This window comes from Calonectris borealis, chromosome 3 (assembly GCF_964195595.1).
Source record: "Calonectris borealis chromosome 3, bCalBor7.hap1.2, whole genome shotgun sequence".
NCBI lineage: Eukaryota > Metazoa > Chordata > Aves > Procellariiformes > Procellariidae > Calonectris > Calonectris borealis.
The window spans coordinates 75,320,848-75,342,869 of record NC_134314.1 but is presented as its reverse complement, the minus strand read 5'-3'; the positions used below and the strand labels follow the sequence as shown (position 1 = coordinate 75,342,869).

The following is a 22,022-nucleotide window of genomic DNA, read 5'->3' as shown; positions in this document are numbered from 1 at the left end:
AAGGGTGAGGGGCACAATCTGAGGTAACTTGAAAAAGGCACATGTTTAGTTCAGAGATATGAATTTAATTCAGGCTAGTAAGTGCACAAACTTCTTGGGACTGAGCCAAGGGTTTAGATCCAGCAAAATGGCATCCATATCAAAGGAAACTGGAAACCCTCCAGAGCTACAGGGAAATTCTACAGTCTGTTAAAACACAAATGTTTTGTAAACATCTCGGCTTTGAGAAACTCTGGTGATGACACAGCCAAAGATCTCTGCCGGCTTTTCTAGAGGGCTGCTCTGCTGAGGGGGCCTCTAGAGTCTACAGCCACAGGTCCTCCTGCACAGAGGCACAAGCTTGAAGATCCCAGGGACTCCAGGCAGGAAAAGTAAAAAAAAAAAAAAGGACACAACACAAACAATAGTGTTCCCTGTAGCTATGAAAAATTTCAGGTTGCACTTTTGAGAATATCTTCTGCTTGTAAGGGGAGCAAAATGTCCGATTCCCCAAATCAGCATTTAGACAGAACTAGTCCTGTCCTAGTCAATAACAGAGAAGCAAAAGAGGTTTAACTGGGCAAAATAATTGCAAGAAGGGTCCTGACTTTTGCCCCTAATAAATAAAGAATATCCTAAACAGTTCCACCAATAAAGGAAAGTGGTCTTACCTAGGCTCTGTAAAACTGAAGAAAACAAACTATCTAGGTGAAATAAGAAATTCAGGCAGCTCTCTTGAGACAAGCAAATCAATAAATATTCAAGAAGGTTAAAGTCCCAGTAAAGTGCATATTTAATTCCACTGCTTCCCTGTTTATGCAGACCGTCTTATGTGCTGGAGTACATAACCCATTACATAGCAAGCCAAACCATTAATGTTTGAAGCTACAATAGCCTGTCAGTCGCTCATTAGAATGATAAAAATGAAAATAAAAATGCAAATCTTTGATAGTGTTTTGGCCAATTTCTTCAGGCAGTGGGTGATTAAAGAGCAGTGCTGGGTGGGATGGTTGCTTATTTCTGCTGCTGTTTTTGTTCTCTGTCCGATGGCTGCTGTTGTGGGCAGAGATGAACAGGAAGAGCTATGATGAATGTTGGCTGGTTGAGGGAGTGAGCTGCGTATGCTTTTGCTTTCTCTAATTAGGCTGAGGCAACTCATTTTTTCATGACTTCATTGTTTGATGGTGTGGTTAGATTCAAATCTATTTAGTATCATTAATTTTATTTTTATTTACTTATTTTAATGAATTATTTTATTATATGCTATTCATTCAAGCTTATACACAGGAAGATAGTCTTTCTCTCTCTTTTTGGTGACTATATTACTTAACTTTTTTTGCTGGAAGATCTCAGAAGATCTTCAATGTTAAATTTCTAACTTTTTCTTTTGTTCTGTCCTTTTCCCAGTACGTCCTTTGAGCTCCATCAGTATTTAAAAAGAGTGAGAAGTCTGCCTCAAATGTGTCCATTAAGAAAGTCTTTCAGATTTAATATGATTTATTTAAAATATATAATTAATCCTTAAAGAGAAATTTCAACCCTGATTTGTCATTGTTCTTTTTAAAATATTGTGAAAATCAATCTTGCATCCTTTCAAAGTCAGAACTGAAAAGTTATACCAAAGATTATATTATATTTTTAAAGTAAAAGATTCTATCCACACCAAACTGCTACTTCATCCTATAATGAACTTTTAAACTTTTGTCAAAAGCAGGATGTGAGATATTTGTAAATGGGGAAGATATACCTGGTCTAAATGCTGGGAGGGGGGGAGAGGTGGGAGGGAGAGACTGAAAGAAGAAACATCTTCAGGACAGCCTGCTACTGCTAGCAAGCAGAATATGTCTGATAACAGAAATCATCTGAGAGTCCTTTGGGAGATGTCAGGAGCTAGAGTGCTTGACTTCATGGCTTGACCATGAAGACTGCAACATGACCAAGTGCTAGCTGATGCTGGATAGAGATTCACAGCTACTGTCTTCTTTGAGGATCTTCAAAACTACGAAGTGTTCCCTCTTACAGAATCTCTGTGGTAAATAGTATTTCAGCACTGGCTGGCAACTTCTATCAGCTTTCACTGTTTAATAATATCCAAGGGAAGATCAGTGACTGACACCACACACTAAAGAACATGAAGAAATATGTTTGAAATGAGTAGATAAAAATTCCTGCAGTGCCAAAGGAATATAAACCCTCCATGAGTGAACTGAATAATTAAATTGTCTCTCTGTATGTATGCCTATGCAAATGTGCCTTTTGCACCTGCCCTTCTGAAAGGTTTCAAAGGTTTCATCCAATCTCCACTGGCTGTTGGAGGAAAGAAGACACTATTCCCATAGTATTTACTTGCAATGTAATGATATTGTATTGCATGATATTACTTTATATGGTATTAATATTACTTTATATGGTATTAAATGCCAGTAAAACTATAGTGAGGCTCCTCTTCACAATTCCTCCTACTTCTGCTCCCAGCAGCCCTAGCATGTTCATGGTAGGTCCATGCTGGGCCACTTCTGCTTATATCCAACCCCACCCAGGGACTACCAGGATAAAAGGCAGCATCTTGCTGCAGCCTAACATCAGGCATCCAACTTGGGTGTGTCTGTGAGGAGACTGGAGTTTGTGGGTTCTCCATAATCTCCGTAACCTTCCGCCAGGGCTAATGCTGTCTCTGCCTAGCCTGAGAGGGAGAGCGTGGGATCCTCTTTTCCGGGCAGGGGTCCTGGCTGGGATGTACTGTGGCTCACTTTTGTCTTGTAAAAGGAAGCTGCAATAGACAGTAGGCAGTGGGTGCTGGTACAGGTGCATCTCTCCTCCAGCTAGCGTCCACTTGAACACTAACACTAGTGTTGGCTTGAACACTAATGTTCAGAAGCACAGAAGTGCTCCCAGACCAGCAATTTCACATTATTCTCAGAGCATCCAAGCTAGATTCCTATTGTCACTGGCTGGTGTAGCAGGTGAAACAAATATCTATGGTGGGGGCAAAGGTTTCTGAAAAAAAAGATACAGCCTCATGACCAAAGTAGTCAAATATCACACCAGAGAGTTGCTTTCTTTCCCATCCTTGGCCATGGAATTCCTATGTGACATAGGTGGTTTCTGATGATGTACCACTCAATTTTTCAAGTGCCCTATGGGAGATCTCTGAGACCAGATTAAGTGGAAGTGCTGATGGCTCACAAACACAATTGACTTCAGTGGGAGTGTCTTTCATACCTAGAAAGAATGAAAAAAAAAAAAAGAAAAATGTTAAATGCTCTGGAAAAATTAAGACTGGGCTTGCAAACTTAAAGGGCACTTTCAATAATTTGGAGAGTTTAAAAGCCGTCTCTCTTCATTTCAGTTCCCTGGCTATGGAATGAGGTGATTCATATGGCCGAGTTTCACAAGACAAACTCATTCATATTTATGAAGCACTTCAGATATCTTCATGAGAGCACCACCTTGCTACCATCAGCAAATATATTACCATCAGTGGAAAGCCCCCATGGTGAAGTTTGCCAGCTGCCTCTAATGTAGGTGCATGCAGAGAAAGATTACTTGCTGTGATTATAAGGTGCTCTGTTAACTCAAGAGGCACAGGTCTGTGAGGCAGATACGAGTCCAACCTTGCTGATGACGTATGCAGGTGTTGGTATGATGCCATGTGATAACAGTTCTGATTTTTTTCTCACAGTTCTTTTATCTGGAAAATTATGCCCAAGAAACATATTGCTAATAGAATTTTAACACTCCAAAAAGAAATATTTGCAAGCTATGAAGAACTAGAATTAAAGTTTCTAATACAAGTAGAGAAAATAATTTGAAGCTGTGATTTGGATGGATTAATATTAAATATGCCGGTAAAGAAAGATGTAGTTGGGCACTAAAAATCAATGGGCACATTGAATCATTTGAGTGTTAATTTCTTTATGGCTCCTTTACCTACCTGTAAAATGGATATGTTGCCTGCTCTTACAAACACAATATTTATTGATGATTGTGATACATTTTAAACAGCCCGTTTAAACTGCAAGAGGCATCCCTACAGAAATTAATCATTTTTCTAGTCAGTCTAGACTTAGCTGATGTGTGGAGAATAAGACCCGAGGCTATACCATGAATAGCAAGGTTACGTACAGATTGAGTAACTCCTTATTCATTGAATGAGACAGGAAACAATAAAATATGATAATTTAATTAAAGCTACATCGCCGTGCAAATGCACAAGGGATGAAAAGTTCTGCATAGCCTTAACTTCTAAAACTTCTCGCTTTTGATTTTGCAAGCTGAATATTCTTCTAACATTATGAGGACTTTTATTGTGCCTTTTTTTGCTCATGTAATTGCTACTTATTGACCCCCAGTTCATGTCTTGTGCTTATCAGATTGTTCTCAACAGCAATCCCTGTGGCTTGCAGCTCCAGGAATTTCACAGCTAAAATAGTGACTCCCGAGAAAGAACCGGTGTGACACTGCCGACAGCATCCCAGCTCTTCATGGGCAGGAGCAAGGTGGTAAATACTTCTGTAGACAATTCAAGACAGTGAGATACAAGATAGTCAATGCAACTGTACTCTAAAAAAGCACTGTAGCAACAGAATCGGGGCACTGTCAATTGTGTGAGTCTACCTTACTTGACAGTAGGTTTCTTTTTAAAAGAAGCTATCAACACTAGCCAGTGATTATGCTCTCCAGTGCTATTTAGTCTTGCCTACTTTGGTGAATTGATGGGCATGATCACTCACAGTAAAAAAGCAAGCAGATGAAAAAACCCCACAAAACCCAAGAACAAGAGTTAGATCACAGCCACAGTTGATGGTAAAACGGAAGACAGGAGTAGCCTCTGTGTCTTTTCATTGGGTCATAAATTTATCCAAACCATGGAAATTACATAATCAGGCCTTATGGGAATTCTTGTTTTCACTAAAGCTTAAATTTATAAAAACAAACTCTTTGAGGATAGTACCTTAATATTTCTTGCCCTGAACAAAAACAGGTTGAGCCAGATTGTATATCTGCCTTAAATATATCAAACGGCTTAATGGGAAGGGGAAACATAGTCCAGTTTATTTGGGGAATAATAAGAAGTGGAACAGTATGAAAGAACTGAAACCATAGGAACTGGAAATAATGTGACAAGAAAACAGTGGCTAGGTAGGCAAAGAATAAGGAAGAGAGCAAGAAAGAGACCAAGCCATCTCCTCTCTATGTTCCTTAGAGATTGCTCTGAGATGTTGGCTTCAGAAAAAGCAGAGAAGGTAGGCGTACGAATGAGCTAACTACACAGCTGAGCTTTTCCTCCATTTTGTAAACAAGTTACTGAGAAACTCTGGTCTGAGGTTCCCAGCTGTTAGAGTCATCTGCTGTAGGGGCAGACTGGCAGAAACTGCCTGCATTCTGCTCTCCGCTCCTGGAGTGACCACTGTGTAAGAAATTATGTCAGTTTGCTCGTGTGTCATCATGCTGATGGCAGAACAACAGCCACTTGACCTTCTTGTCAAAAAAGTATAGCCCTCCCTGATTGCCTTTTCTTTACTTCTTACCGACACTTGAAGTGGGCAATCCTGGAGCATCCCTTAGGCATTAGCTTTTGTTCACAATAGTAATACTCTTGTGGATCAAGGATCTAAGGTTGAAGAGGTTTGCTGAGAAACTTAATCTCTGAGCCTTTAGGTAACGTATTTATTTGTGTTAAAAGGCTATTTCTGTAAGAGGCAGCATTTACGGTCATGGAGATATTTGACATATTATAGGACTCACTGGACTCCATAGGTCTCCCTGCCACCTGCTTTAAATCGAAAACCATACTGTTTTAGAACTTAAGATCAAGAATTTCTGTTTATTTGCAGAGAATCTGTAGTATATTATTTTTGTCACTGGTTAATCACCTGTCACTTTAAATCCTAGTGAAAATAAAAAAATTGACTGCTTGTGATTGAATAGGATTTATCCACAGTGATTAATTATTTTTAACACCTAAAGATGTGAAAGATTAATTTACGTTCGAAACAGAAATTGAAACTTTAAAAATCCCAATAGGTCTTGTAAAAACATGATAGGAATTGAGGCAAGGTTACCAGTACTAACACTGTAGGAAGATGATGTTCTCAAATACCTTAAGGGGACAGACAGAGACAAAAATACATGAATATTAAAATATGTGTATCTCTCAGAAAGCATAGCTCCCTATGAGTAGCACACCGCTGTCCATCCTGGCAACCCGCCAAATACGGAATTCAATTGCAAGTTTTGGTACTCCTACTCCTCAGTGGGACATGCTCTAGCAACCCAGGGAATCAGGCTAGCACAGTGGAAAAGAAATGTGGTTTAGCATCACTGCCACAGCCTCCCCTAAGCTCCTACCTACCTCAGGGACTCAAGCTCAGCTCAATGGTTCTTGTTGAGAAAGTTGCTCATTTTAGCAGTTGTGTCTAACTCATTACCTATAGATTCCACCTCTTGTTTTCTGGTGAGACCACCCAGAGGTGTCTATTTGTTTCTTGTCAGATGCTTGTAGGCAGCTGAGGGACTGTTGTAGCAGCAAAGGATGTCTCATTTGGCAAGTTCTTGGTTATTGGAAACTGCCTCATCCCAAGGTGACAGCTTTTTGTCTTCATTCTCTTTTTACTTGAAATCTAATCCCTGTTCATATTCTGCCCGTGGTTTATCACATCAGAGCCGTGTGAGAGTGAACAGCAGTCCGAATTATTTTTTATACAGTAATCATTCACAGGCGCAAAACTGCCATTAAATTCCCCAAGCATAACAATTCTGACAGCAGTCCTATCAGACTTACACTGGTTCCTAGGTCTGATAGGCAACTGATTATGTTATTTCTAACTTTTTTCTGTTTAGCCATCCTACTGTAAGCAGCCTTTGCAATCCTGCTGGCAGGAATCATGTCTGTCTTGAATTCATTTCTCACTTTGTCATGCTGTTTATCCATATCAACATCCTGTAAGATTGAAGACAGCTTGAGATGCTATTTCAATATTTAATCTTTAGATTTTGGAAAACTTCAGCCCAACACTATCTGAAATGAATCCTCATAGGCATTCAAACTTCTCAGTGTGCTTTTGGTTGATATGAAGTGGGAAAAAATGTCTACTCATGCAGAATATTTGTAGGTTATGAATTCTCCAGAATGTCTTTTCCCTTATGTGTACTCTCCAGGCAGATCCAGGCTTCATCTGGTGTTGGCAAAGAATGTCTACAACTGGATTCCCTTATAATGAAAAACATAACTATTTTTTTTGTTCTTCTTGGAAATATAAATGTTCTTCAAATCTATTTTTTTCCGTGAGTACTGAAGAGAAAGAAATAACCACAGGAAATTTCCTTTAAGGTCACATTCAAAACAATTTAAGAGAGGCTCATTTTCAGAAAACCGTGTCACCTTCAGTTTCATCTCGCACAAAAAACTGAAATGAAATGTAAGGTCTTTTTGCATCACTACCTCAACCTGGCAATTCACTGCTCACTGCTGAATGTTTTAGAATTCATCCCTTTTATCTGTTCCCATACACAGTCCTTTGTACCCGAGTGCCAAGACCATGTGTCAGGACGTTACTGCCCAAAGGGAGCTGTGGAGCTCTGTTGGGAGGGCTGCAGTACCTGCAGGTACAGTCTTTAATGAGTTACAAAGTCGAGCTACTTTATGGAAGCTCACGGCTTAGACAGGTGCACTCTTCGCTGGGTAAAAAACTGGCTGGACGGCCGAGCCCAGAGAGTTGTGGTGAACAGAGTTAAATCCAGCTGGCGGCTGGTCATGGGCAGTGTTCCCCAGGGCTCAGTTTTGGGGAACTCAGTTCAATATCTTTATCAATGACCTGGACGAGGGGATCGAGTGCTCCCTCAGTAAGTTTGCAGACGACACCAAGCTGGGCGGGAGTGTTGATCTGCTGGAGGGTAGGAAGGCTCTGCAGAGGGACCTGGACAGGCTGGATCGATGGGCCGAGGCCAACTGTATGAGGTTCAACAAGACCAAGTGCCGGGTCCTGCACTTCAGCCACAACAACCCTATGCAACGCTACAGGCTTGGGGAAAAGTGGCTGGAAAGCTGCCCAGAGGAAAAGGACCTGGGGGTGCTGGCTGACAGCCGGCTGAACATGAGCCAACAGTGTGCCCAGGTGGCCAAGAAGGCCAATGGCATCCTGGTTTGTATCAGAAATAGTGTGGCCAGCAGGAGCAGGGAGGTGATCATGCCCCTGTACTCGGCACTTGTGAGGCCGCACCTCGAATCCTGTGTTCAGTTTTGGGCCCCTCACTACAAGAAGGACATGGAGGTGCTGGAGCGTGTCCAGAGAAGGGCAACGAAGCTGGTGAAGGGTCTGGAGCACAAGTCTTATGAGGGAACTGGGACTGTTTAGTCTGGAGAAGAGAAGGCTGAGGGGAGACCTTATCACGCTCTACAACTCCCTGAAAGGAGGTTGTAGCGAGGTGGGTGTTGGTCTTTTCTCCCAAGTAACTGGCGATAGGACAAGAGGAAATGGCTTCAAGTTGCACCGAAGGAGGTTTAGATTGGACATTAGGAGAAATTTCTTCACTGAAAGAGTGGTCAGGCCTTGGAACAGGCTGCCCAGGGAAGTGGTTGAGTCACCATCCCTGGAAGTATTTAAAAGACGTGTAGATGAGACGCTTAGGGACATGGTGTAGTGGGCATGGTGATGTGGGGTTGACAGGTGGACTCGATGATCTTAGAGGTCTTTTCCAACCTTAGTGATTCTATGATTCTATGATTAGGTTCTGGAGAAAAGTTTTGCAATGGAGCAGAGAGAGGCAAGGTGTGTAGACTCTTTTAAGAAAACCTTTCTGTGATGCTTTTCCTGTTTTTAAAGATTTTAATTTATGTATATGGGGTCCAACAGTCTTCAGCACTTGCAAGGAGGGCAAATACCTCTAGCTCCAAATGGCTAAAGTATATAAAGTATATAAAGTATATACCTTAGTGAAGGGAGAATTTGCAATAGCAAAAATTTCGATAGCAACTGAAAAATATGTATGTCACTACAGTAACAATGAAGCGGCTGTAAGCACGAATAAATGGCAGTCACACTCTCAAGAAATTATATGCCATTAGCAAGTAAATACATAATTTTTACACTATTGAACAGAGTATTAAGGAAGTAATATGTAAACAGGTATTTAAAATTACAGCAGCGTGTACATATGGGACACAGGGATCCGCTTCTGAATTCAGTCTCTGAATTTTTGTCTTTAACTGTGCAACTGAGAAACTCAAACTCTTCAGTTACAATGTCACTCCCGTGGCATCAGCTAGCACTTTACTCCATGTAATGCCACTCACTGACTGAAACGCTTGTGTACATATTATTAACCCTACTCAAGCTTGTGGAAGGATTCGTGTGCATTAATAGAAATATGATTCATGTGTTGTTTGCATTATAGCATATATATTTTTTCTTTTTCTCTGAAATTAATCTCCCTATCACAAAACCTCCTGTGTGTCCCAGTTTCTTCAGGATGACTTGCCAGAATTTTATCCACATCTGTCTCTGCCAGTGACATTATTCAGCTCTGTGCACACAGGAGGCCATGCTTCCAACCTTGTTTAAGCACACAAGTTATTAGAGCATTCCTTATCATATAAAATAAGTCACTTGAAAAGAGCACTTATTTTCACAAGTGCTGCTGAAGAAGTCCAATGTTCTCATAGTATATATTGTAATGTTCAGTGCAACACAGTTTCCCATGGAGCTTCCCCTTTCACTGGCTTTTAGGTATCACTTTCCATTCTCATTTGCCCTATGGCAACATTTAACAGGTTGTTTCATAACATGTAAGCTGTGCTAATGGGACACCTTCCATGGATTTTTATCCTCCTGTACTGAAAAGAGTAGAAGGCAGAAGCTGAGAGCATAAACAGTCATTGAGACAAAATTTAGGAATTCTGTGTTTATTTGTACCAGACAGGTAGTTATTAGTTCTGTAGGAGTCATCTTTATGAAGGCTGAATAATTACTTCCTCTAGCTGTTTTTTTATTATTTTGCAGTTAATATATTTTCATCCTCATTCCCTCTTTTGTAATACGCAAAGTTTCTTTTCTTACGATATAATTTGTGATTACAGGCTAGCTGACAAATTTTTGATAGATTTTAGATGACTGATGTCTTTCATATTCCATTTCAGAGCTTCCTAATTGACACTCAGGTTTTCATTTCCATCTATGCAACCATAACTTTTTTTTCTACAGATGCGCTGTTTATCACCCAGTAGTTCACTGTGGCTTTGAAAAAGGCCATAACATTTATTTTTATGTGACCAGAGTTGTGTTGTGTCAAAAATACTTTAACAATCCTAAATATATATATAGGTATGAAAAAGGGAAATGTGTTATTCAGGAAGGGCTGTAATGACATCTGATCTAGTATTTCAATACAATGATTGTCTTAAAAAGAAATCTATAGCCTGAGATGCATGCTATATCTTACAGTAGGTTGGGATCATGTACAATGTATAAAATCTAATATGTATGTAAAATGTTTGCAGAATTATCCATCTAATCCAAGCCAAAGCTATTCCAATATTAAACTTCCATTGAAAAGACATTATTAGTCTAACATATTCATTTTCAAAGCATTCCTTACAGTGGCAATTAGAATGGTGGATTTTAGTACTCCCAGTAATTAATCTTTGGTCTAAACACCTTCTCTTGGAAGATGTCTTGTCTCACCTCCCAAATGAGCAGAATTGTGTAAGAGTATGGTAACATCTATCCCAGGCTGCAAACTGCCGAGCATGCCAGGAGGTGATGCACATGATATTGATGTATATGCAGTCTGGGAGACTAACACAGTTGGTTCACCTAGAAGCAGGCTTAGTTTTCATGATGTTTTGAAAGTGCATGGCTATACTTAAAGTATTATGGGCATTTGCTTTCATATAATGATGGTTAACGAAGAGGGCATGCCCCACTGTGCACAGATAAATTTCAACTTTTAGGGCTAGTCATTATTTGCTCCATTTAGTATACAACTCTCTTTTATTACAATTATTTCTTAATTTCAACTTAGGCTACAGCTATAATCCATGAGAAAACAACTCAACCCAATTTTTTGCTGTCTCTCCTGTTGTTGTGTGAGAAGGAGCAATGCAAAGCTATTTTTACAGAGTGCTGCAAAGCCTTTGGAAGCCTTTCCACCACAACAGGATATTTATCTGCCCCTCTACTCTTAAGCCAACGAGCCACAAAATGTTAATCCCTGAGAACTTTGGCTTTGACAGTGTGTAAATATGAGAGACTTCAGTAGGTCCACTAGAGATTTCACCATTACTTTTGAGTGTCTGTGGAAATTGCTTCCATGATATGTGGATGGGATGTTGGAGTTTTTGGGAAAAAAAAAGAAAACAAGACAAGGTTTGTAGAGAGGCAATATCTCTTATTACACCAGATTAGTCTTTAGATCAGAAAGACCTCATTTTTATCTGCCTTTTTCCCTGCTTATTATAAATTTGCCTAATAAAAACTTATTTTTTCTCTATAAATCCCATCTCATTACTTTAGTAGGGGGCAAGACAAAATCATCACATAGCTGGAACAGTGCTTCTCATCTGTTTTTGTCTTAAATCCAGTACTGGTAAAATTTCTTCATAGCCCTGAAGAGTGAAATATCTTTCTTATCAAGGAGAAGCAGTTTATACTCCTATGTACCTCTTCTGGCTAACACATCACAGTACGGAACAGAAGAGTTTGCTTAGTTGGACAGAATGAGAAGACAGGTCTGAGGTTAGTTCCAAGAAAAGCCATTTCTGTTGGTGTGGACACCTGTGCGCTAGGAACTGAATAGGAGAAATAGTTCAGTTCTTACCAGTTCCATGGCAGCATTTTTCTTTTGCTCGGACAACCCTGGTCCTTTGATTGAACTTTTCCTGCCCAGGCTTCGTTCATGGTTTCTGTCAAAATATGGTTGCAGGTAGCCCCAGCAGACATCAACTTTTCACGTAAATTGTGCATAACATTTGATTGCCTCCCTGAGCTTTATTATAAGACTAACAAAATCACTGCAAACCCCCATACAAATGTTACTTTCAGTGACTTGTACCAGATTATTTTACATGATCTTTAGGCACAGGTTTGCCTTTTAAAAAGCTTCCATGCATAGAAATTAAGACCACCAAAAGAGCTTTTAATGAGAGAATGTCTAGATAGAAGGAGTTCTGTAGACTTGACTAATAATTAGTAAACCAGACAATTAAGAGATTGCAGTTGTAATAGAGTGGGGTGGGAAAAAAACCCCACAAAACACAAAACCAACAAAAATCCAACCCATAAACTCTAGGGGAAGACAATCCCCTTGATTTAAAGGTATTCTAACATAAATCACAAGAGGCACAGTTGTCATTGGTTATGCAATACAAAACTACTCTTTTTGTTTCCTTTCACTCACTGTGGAAGTGGAGCGTGAAGCAGTCACTTTGGTTTCTTCATCAGCATTTTGAAATGTCTGATCGAACTGAAGAGATATGGGACACTGTCTTTTATCTACTTGCTGGCACTTGTGGTAGTGCTGTGCTGGTCTATAAGCCTTCTTAGCAATTTCTTTCCAAGTCTGTCTACAAAAATTGTACTCTGCATTTCCAACACTGCAGTATGTACAATTTCAAGGATGGTATGAATATTTGCTGTGAATGTATTATCTACAGACTGCTTTCTGCATGCAGTAGGGAAAATTCATCATTCAAGTACATAAGAAACAATTTTCAAACAGGAGAAGGGGAGAAGGCAAAAAAATGTGAGAGGAAACAAATATTTTTCCTATTCATGTATGATGCAACATAAGAAAAGAAAAACAAAAGAAAAACAGCTTTCTTTGACACCTAATTTTCCATTTCTGCCTTCAATATAACATGAAAATGATTAAAAGCAAGACAAAATATTTCAAAAATGTATATCCAGGCAAGAAATAATTCCCTGTCTCAAATGTATTAAACAACATCTGGGAGAGCGGGACTAATTTTTATACAGGTACACAGGCACAACCATGCTATATGGGAAAGGTAAGCGTGCATCTCTCTTTATAGGAGAAATGCTCATGTTTTCTAAGAAATTTAGGATGCCATCAGTAGAGGAGACCATATCTTGGAAGACAGTTAACCTTGAAAAGGATTTATGCATTATAATGGGGAAGCAATCCAACCTGAGTACTTGTCCAGTGCCATGGAAAAGGTGAATGAGAACCTTGGCCATGTAAAGAGGAGAATAATGAATAGCAGGAGGCAGGCGTTTTTACTTTGGCAAGTATCATTAGCAGGAGTGATACTCTTACACTACCTTCACCTCCTGAGCCCGTACTGGAAGGGGGATTTTGAAAAATCTGAGATGGTAAATATGAAGAAAAAATGAATGATGAGCTGAACAGAGTGCCTTATCTCACAATTGCACAAGCACATGAAGTTGGCATGAAACAGAGCTCTGGCTGAAAAGGGCAAGCCTACCCATTCCAGACCTGTAGTTTCTGATTGTTTCCTCCCTTGATTCTTCTCTGTCTTTTGGACCAGGCTATTTTCAGACTGATTCACCACCCAGCTGTGTACATACCATGTAGACAGAAAAGAGAAGATAGCCAAGGGACAAGAGGTGGCCCAAACAGTCGGTCTGGTTGCTTGTGCTGGCTTTTCACTCTCAGGGGGCTAAGGCAGGAGAGGGAAAGGGCTGGATACTTCAATTTTCTTAGTTGATTAATAAAGCTGAAGTAATTTGACTAAGTATCACCAAGTAGACACTGAGCATCAAAAGGTTCTTCAGTGTCTACAAAGAAACAGCATAACTAAGAGCTGGTCCTTGGCTCCTCTTCAGAAATGAAGAAGGGAATAAAGAATTTAACGGTGAGGATGCTTAGGAATTAGAAAAAAAAGATCAAGAAATTGCTGGATGGTCTCTTTTATGTTTTCAAATCAACAGTAATTTCTTTTCTGGAATACATAAAATACACATTCAATGACACAAAGTGCCAGGCTCAATAGAGGGAGAAATGGGTGAATTGTAGTGGCCTGAGATATATAAGAGGCAATACTAGGTGATCTGAGACCTCCTTCTGGCCTTAAGCTCAGTGAAATAAGACTGTGGCAAGCTATGCAACTCTGTTTAAAAACATATGCAGAGTAGCAAAAATCTTTTACTTTCTTAGTTTACCAATGGCTGAGCATTGGTGCAAAAATAATTCGATTCTTAAAATTGTTTTCAAGCTTTTCTGAGCAAAACTGAAATTAAAAGAATATGAGTAGAGCTGCTGTAAAGATACTGAAGAGATGGTGGATACTGGAGAGTGATGGGAAGGCTTTTCTGTGGATACCACAGTAACTGTGGATGGCATGTTTCAGACTATTTGAAGAAGTTTGATTGGTTAGTGCTCAATGCTCTGGTGATAATTCCCTGGTCTGCTCTTCCTTGAATTCACCCATATTTTTAACATTTATTTTGTTATGTCTTGGGCAGGTAGGTAGTAGAAGACTACACTAGCTCAGCCCTGAAATAGAAGTCATCTATTTGTGGAAAGGAGCAAAGGCCTTGCCACAAATGTCTCCACCTGCTTAATTTTTGTTAATCAGTGTCAATATTGGTGATTTTGTGGCAAAAATACAATATGACTTGTGTACTACTATTTCCCACAGCACAGCAAATTGTGGGTTGTACTCAGTGTCTGATGTTACGATCGTTAAGCCCAGGGCCAGAAGGTCGTTACTATTATGTGAGGCTTTAAGCTACTGCTTTTGCAGCACTGTCTAATGCAGTGGGGTTTGATTTACAGCTGTCAATATATTTCCATTAGACTTGTGGAGAGCATATGGGTCTTGTAAAAGAAGCTCATGGAGCTCCCAGGGGTCCCAAGAACATAGGTTGAAAAACACCAGTCTATGTGATGCTGCAGCCAAGTCAATAAAACTAACTTTGTTACAGTTTTCCTCTCTGCAATGTGAGTACGTAGGCATTTTATTATTTGACATGTAGGAAGTCTTACTAATAAAAGGATTGTCTTAAAATCATTCTCAGTTTTATCTTCTCTTTAATAAAAATAAAGCACTAACAATTTGCCAATGGCAATGATAAAAGTGTTATTAACTACTGCAGTAGTAGGAAAAATAATGGCACCAGATTTAAAGTGTGAGTCAATTACATGAGCTTTATAGCCATTTTACAAAATAAGCTGAGCAATTTTGAAAGGGCAGACTTTATAATCCACTTTAAAAATCCCTCTGTACTTTTAGTGAGGGTCTGCTCTCTGAGCCTGCAGTAAACTGTGGGGCAGCTGTGAGGAGTGCATCAGTCAGCCCCTACCACTGGCATCCACCTGAAAAAGTGTCTGTGTCTGTATCTACATCTGCCATTTGTCCATAAACTGAGGGTGAAGGTCTTTCTCTTAAACATTATATCTTTCTGTTTTCTTGAGTGGCTAGAGAGTTTTGCAACAGGGAGATGGGCATTTTCAAAATGGGCGAACCTGTCTTTTCTGTTATTAAACATTTGTTCCTCAAAAGTAAAAGGTTATCTCTTTTATCACTCAGGTTCGATGGATTTTTGCCACTGACTCAGGTGGAGGCAACATGTAATATAAATGAGAACCATTTATCCACCTGTACGATGTAGAGATACATCATAATAACCCCTTGGGTTTTGCACTGTCATCTGAAGTCCTGGCAGCAGAAAAGAAGGTGAATGCAAGTGTCCACTAAGACTACAATGATGTGACAATGCTCATTCATTCATATACCCTCTCTACCAGCTACAGGCTGTAATGCTGTCTGTGGTTGTACTTGCTTTTCCAACAAGAAGAAATATCTTTGCTATCTAGACTCCATCCCCAATACTAGGCTCTTGTTAATGAAAACACTTTTATTAATGGGAAATAGGAGTAGATGAAATAAAAATTGATTTTTAACTGAGACTGTATGTTAGAATTTCACAACTGGTTTTTATTTGTTAGTAATCAATTTTTCCAATTATTTTTCCATTTCTCTGCATTCTGGTTTTTGTACCTACCTCCAACTTTGCTTCAGTGAGTTTATCTTGAATTCATATTATCAAAACTGGATGAGAATAAGGCTCATATTCTAAGTGAGAACAAAGCTTTGTAAATTACCAGCATAGAGACTGGAAATTAACAAATCAGATTAGCCAATGCAGAAGGAATGCCTACACTTGGAGAAATCTGGTAAAATCCTAGATCAGTGCCCAAACTTTTGGGCTTATTCAAAAGAAATTACAGACATTTTTTAAACCGACTATCCACATAACTTACAAGTCTTGATATTACATGCTCTTCTGAACTGCAGAGTGGATTTGAGTCACAAACCCCAGAGCTAGCACAGGGAGCTTGTGGGACGTGCTCAATACTGCCATGCACAGCATGCTGTTATATTTCCAGGCATTATCACTCCTGTTGGATCTTGACCATTCCTGTGTATCAAAATAGATGAAGATAGCTGGTGGCTGTGCCACCAACCCTACTGCACATGCTCCAGCTGTGAGTAGACATGCAAAAAATCTACCCGTAGGTGGGAGCTGCTGTTGGAGCATTGGAAAGGAAGGTCACACGATGAATGGACCCGCCTCTGATGGAACAGCCTGGACATCAGCTCAAATCTCAGCATGCTAATGAAGCATCTATATATACCACTTACCTAATCCATAGCGATCACGTAACTGCATGCTGTCACTTACACAGGATCGGGGTGCTTTTGAGATAGGCCTTTTGTCTCAGCTGAGCTAAATGCAATGATAGATGGATGCTTGTCTGTGATGTCTGGGATGCACATTTTAAGTTGGTGGAGTCTAAAGTTAATATAAATTATTTGGTTGCCATCTGATTTCCTGCTTCAGTAACTTGATTTATTGTAATAAAGAGTACAAGTATTCAAGCAGTCAGAAGCTGGTAGAGCAGGGATATGAGCCAAGTGGGGGATTTGTATCTGAAGACCATGGTACTATGCATCAGAGGGTTTGCCCATGCATAGAGAATTACCCTTGGGCAAATAAAACTTCATTGAGCCTTGTAGCAGTAGTACAAAATAAGCAAAGTCTCAGTCCAAAATAACCTCTCACTGCTTTCTGTGGGTTCAGCTACTTCTTGTGCTCACTGCTGTGGGCATTCAAGGAAAAAGGTGGTCTTCTGATTTTTTTTCTTTTTCTCAATTTTCAACTAGGAAAAAATCCCTCTTTTTCTCTTTCTCTGTGCTAGACGAGCATTTGGCAAGAAAAAATACTGGAGTTTAGCATACGTAGTTAATGAGAGAGGAAAGTCCCAGCCCAAGAGGACAGGAACACAGCCAGCAGAGAGTCTCTGGTACCTGTTCATTCAAAGAATCCTGACTGTGGCCATACTCCACTGCTATAGTGAGCGAAGGGAACCAAGAAGGGCTGCTTAACGATACACAGCCAGTGACAGATGTGCCCTTCAAGATTAACGTTAAAAACACTATAAATCAAAATGTTTTAGTTCCCCCTTCATTGATTTTGTAATCTTTCTGTGAAATCGCTGGTTCCTCTAATTGGCTGATGAAATAATTAGTTGACTCTGACATTCATTTGGACTTCTTCTAATTAGAAACTCTGTTCCATTAGACGTCATGTCAAAACAGGTTTCTGTCTGAGAATTTTCGGGAGTCATTTTTTCCTGTGTGAACTTTTGGAGTATTGTCTTTCTCTATTCAGAAAGGATTATCTAACTTCTTCTTTTTTAACTTTCTAATGAGCTATTAACTGCTGAAGGTTTGGATTTTGTTGAATACAATTCAATATTATTTTATTTAGAATTGTGCCTAAAATATTGTAAATCAACACTTAAAACATGTTAATCTTGTCCCAAAATAGGCAAAACAACATTTTAAATTAACATCTAAATCACTTTCTGTCATGTTTTAACCTGGCAGGCAGCCAAATACCACGCAGCCGCTCACTCATTGCCCCCCCCCAACGGGACGGGGAGAGAATCGGAAGGGTAAGAGTGAGAAAAACTCGTGGGTTGAGATAAAGACAGTTTAATAAAAGAGAAAAGGGAAAATAATAATAATGATAGAATATACAAAATGAGTGATGCACAATGCAATTGCTCACCACCCGCGCTGACCGATAACCAAGTAGCGATCGCTACTTCCTGGATCACGCCTACCGTTCATATACTGAGCATGATGTCACATGGTATGGAATACCCCGTTGGCCAGCTGGGCTGGCTGTCCTGATTATGTTCCCTCCCATTTTGTGCACCTAGCTTGGTCGGTAGGGCACGGGAGCTGTCCTTGACTAGCAGGGTACTTAGCAACAACTGAAAACACCAGTGTGTTATCAACATTCTTCCCATACTAAATCCAAAACACAGCACTAGGAAGAAATTTAACTCTATCCCAGCCAAAACCAGGACACTTTCAAAGAGCTAAGATTAATCTGTCATAAAACTATTATTTCCTTATTAAAAATATCTCAAAAAAAAAAATCTTAAAATTTCCTCCTATTAACAATAATTTAAAAATCACCTTGGCAATGCAAAAGCCAATAACACCTTTCAGAAATATTCCTCCAAAAGAGAAACAACCTTTTGGTGCTAAACTCTTTAAAGAACATTACCATTAGTATCTGTAAAACTTGTAATACATGTCTAGTAATACTTTTGCACACGAGCACTGAAATGTACTTCACAAAACCCAATTTATTGATGTAAATGGGCTACATTCATTTTAGTTCTGCATAAATGTTTATCCTTCTGCCTATGGGACAGCAGAAAAGTGTCACCAAAAAAGTTATTTTTAGTTATTTTTAGGTAGTTTATGTGAATGAAGTTGCATGCACATGAGTGAGAAGTGAAATGTCCCTGAAATAATTCTTATGTGAGTGATCTACTTCCCAACTGGAGCCCAGAAAGAGTAATGCATTTTACTGTTTTACTGCTCATGGGAAGTTGTTCCTCAGAAGGACTCTGAAGGCAATACTGGTTGCTCATGAACCATAGAGAGTGATAAGTTCATTGTATTACTACAAATATAGGAGTCTAGGCTTTTCAGAGCTTTGTCAACTTCGTATCTGGCTGAAGTTATGCTCCTAAACTAATTTTATCACGCAATATAACACTGATGTTTTTTTTTTAATAATGCATCAGCGAAAGAAAATTACTTCAGGTAGCCTGCCTAACACATTTGGTTAATGGTCATAACAGCAGGAAAAGATGCCTGCTATATTTTAGCACATTTTGCCAAGATGTGTGGCGTGGGTAAATATACCTTGAACAGTATGAACAATATTAGAAAAAATACAGGAAGTCTATATATGTAATTTTCTATATTTTACTGTTTGGAGCTACTAAGAAATAAAAATATGATAACATAGGATGATCCTCTCAAGGGGACAGAGGCTCTCAAACAGCTACTCTTGTGATACCATTTCTTTGAAAACCCATTTCATGCAAGGGAAAATCCCTCATGGAGATTGTTTTTGTCCCCTAGGAAACAGAACTGTATTATAGTGGGGAGAAATAAAAATCCTATATTTTTCACAGGCTTCTGTTCCTACCTGATGTGTGTGTATGCGAGAAGGATAGAGAGAAAGAAATACTACTTGAAATGAAGCTACTGTGGAAAGACTGAAAGATACTTTATGATACTACTTCACTTATTTTTCTAGCCTCCATTTCTAGTTCTTTTGCATTCAGCTCTCCTCCTCCACTTCTGCCCTAATCTGTCTTTTATATCCTGACATTTTAAGGCATTGGTTATATCTTTACTGTGGGCTTACGACCCACGAGTGGTATGAGCCATTACCTGCTTTGTTTGCGTATATTTTGGCTTTGTCTGTCCATGAAAGAGAGCCAGATCTCACCGCTGTGGTGGAGGTTTGCTCTGCAGAATGGCTTTTCTGCTCTTCTGAAGCTCTGGGATGAAGCACTATGAGCCGGGGGGTTCCGTTCTGGGCAGAATGTGAATCTGTAGCTGATCTATTGTTAGTTTTTAGCCCTGGTTATTTTGATACCTGGTGCCAACAGCTGCTGAGTTGGGGCTTTGGGAGGGGGAAATGTTTGTTTGTTTGTTTGTTTGTTGGTTGGTTGGTTGGTTGGTTGTATTAATCTAGTCTGTCAGTACACCCAAGGAATTTTTCCAACTATTACTTTTTTTTTCCAGCCCTCCAGTAGGTACTTGTATAAGTTTGCACTGTAGACCTTGCATGTGCTGGAAAAAAGCTCAAGCTGTTTTTGCTTGATTAAAAGCTTGTGTGGAGCACTGCTGCCTCTTTCTCTCTCTCAGGATACACTTAATACGTGATTTCATCTTTTCTGTTTGTGCATTTATCTTTCTTCATTAACTTTCCTCCCCCCTGGCTGAATCATGCAGTTGTTTGGTGTGTAAGACTGGTACTTAGATTCCTCCTACAATTCGTGTCCTTACTTCAGGTACCTGCAATCATTACATGATTTTTCTTCATTAGAGAGGACTGTGTGTGTATACCTCTCTCTCTCACTTGAGCAGGTATGGTAAGCACACTTGATCTATTTTCATTAATGTCTCTGTCTCAAGGATGACTGTGAAGCAGTTGATCTTTCTTTATTGCTGTCTCTCTTCTCAGTGCCTAGCACCTGAATACTTTAACTTCACTGGACTGCACTTTTTTCTTTTAATTCATCTTCGGTACAAGAGTAATCTCCTGGGCACAGCTGGATTGAACCAGAACAGCTGGAGACGTGACAATTTCAAGCTGTCCAACCTGACCTCCTGGAGGCTGCATCGTATAATATGCAGGTTCTGTACCATTGCTGTCTGCAGCCTGACATATGAAGGTGGCTCCAGATGAGGGCTGGATTGCCTTGGACATGCTGACAAATGTGCTGTAACGATTCCAGAATTGCCCTCTGTGTTGTTCGGCTCTCCTTGTTGTAAGGACAGAAATTGGAAGTCCACATAGAGGGTTGGAAGTCATTGCCATTCCTTCTGTTTAATGCCCCAGTATTCGTGTGCACTGGTGTGCTCTTGGTTTGCTTTTGAACATTGCTTATTTGAAATTCTTTTTTTAAACTGATGATACCTTCGTCTACACTAGCATTTCCTTGATGATACAGCTGAGCCAACAGCAGTACTACTAATAAATTTTAAGAATAAATGTACTATGGACAAAGCCTTATGGGGCCAGATGTCACATTTTGCTTTTAGGGGCTTACTTAGAAGTGTATATATATATAATTCTTTATTTTTCTAAGTTGGAAAGAATGGAGCGTGCTAATAGCACATGCAATGTACTAATAACACATGCATTGACTGTATTCTTTTAGAATTGGATGAGACAAGCATAGGTTAATTAAATCTGACCAGAAAATCAACCATATAATGGCTGTGTATAAATCCTCTTAATGCAATAGTCACCTCTTTGCACAAAAGTGCTAACTCTATAAAATTTGTCATAGGAGGCTTGAATTGGTAGTTTAAGATGTCTATAGTAGTCTTTGATGAAGAACTCACTAGTTACACAAGATGCCCTTCTAGGAGAGCACCAATTAACACCAACACTTTTCAGGGACCTGAAGGATTTGTTTTGTCAGGATTGTAGCTTGACTCATTATGGCACCTGTTCTGAGACATCATTGAGAGCGGTGACTTAGAGAGCACACCGGCAGGTACAACTTAATGAGAAGGTATGGTTATTGGGAGTCATTAATGAACTATATCTTCAAAGTCTTCTTCTGGTTTTAGGGTTCACTTTAATAGTCCCAGATCATCATAGAGAGTTTAAAACATTCCCCCTTTCAAAATAAAGGTTTCTGTTATCAGTGGATTTACATAGTTTAAAAATGCAGATTGCAACCTACTGCTTGTGGATTTGATATTTCATTCTCTGGGTCTCCAGATGTGTTCTTCAACAGTAATGTTAATTATTTACCTTTTAACGGACAGTCACATGCAACACTGTAGCGTAATTACATAGTACCCGACAGGAGATTAAAAAATTATCTAGGGGAATATTAAAAAAACAATAACTGGGGGAATTCAGGTTACCTGAATTCCCAGTCTGGGATGCAAGCATGACATGTAGCTAAACTAGTTGAAATACAACGGCTCTTTGTGA

General features: G+C 39.5%; 1 long non-coding RNA gene across 1 annotated transcript in view; it reads right to left on the bottom strand.

The window, feature by feature from the left end:
* Nucleotides 1–1,221: 1,221 nt before the first annotated feature.
* LOC142081400 (uncharacterized) overlaps nucleotides 1,222–22,022 on the bottom strand; it is a 109,721-nt gene continuing 88,920 nt past the window's right edge. The window contains exon 6 of the long non-coding RNA XR_012673315.1: nucleotides 1,222–3,201. This is a non-coding gene — a long non-coding RNA (uncharacterized LOC142081400). The remainder of the gene's footprint in view (nucleotides 3,202–22,022) is intronic.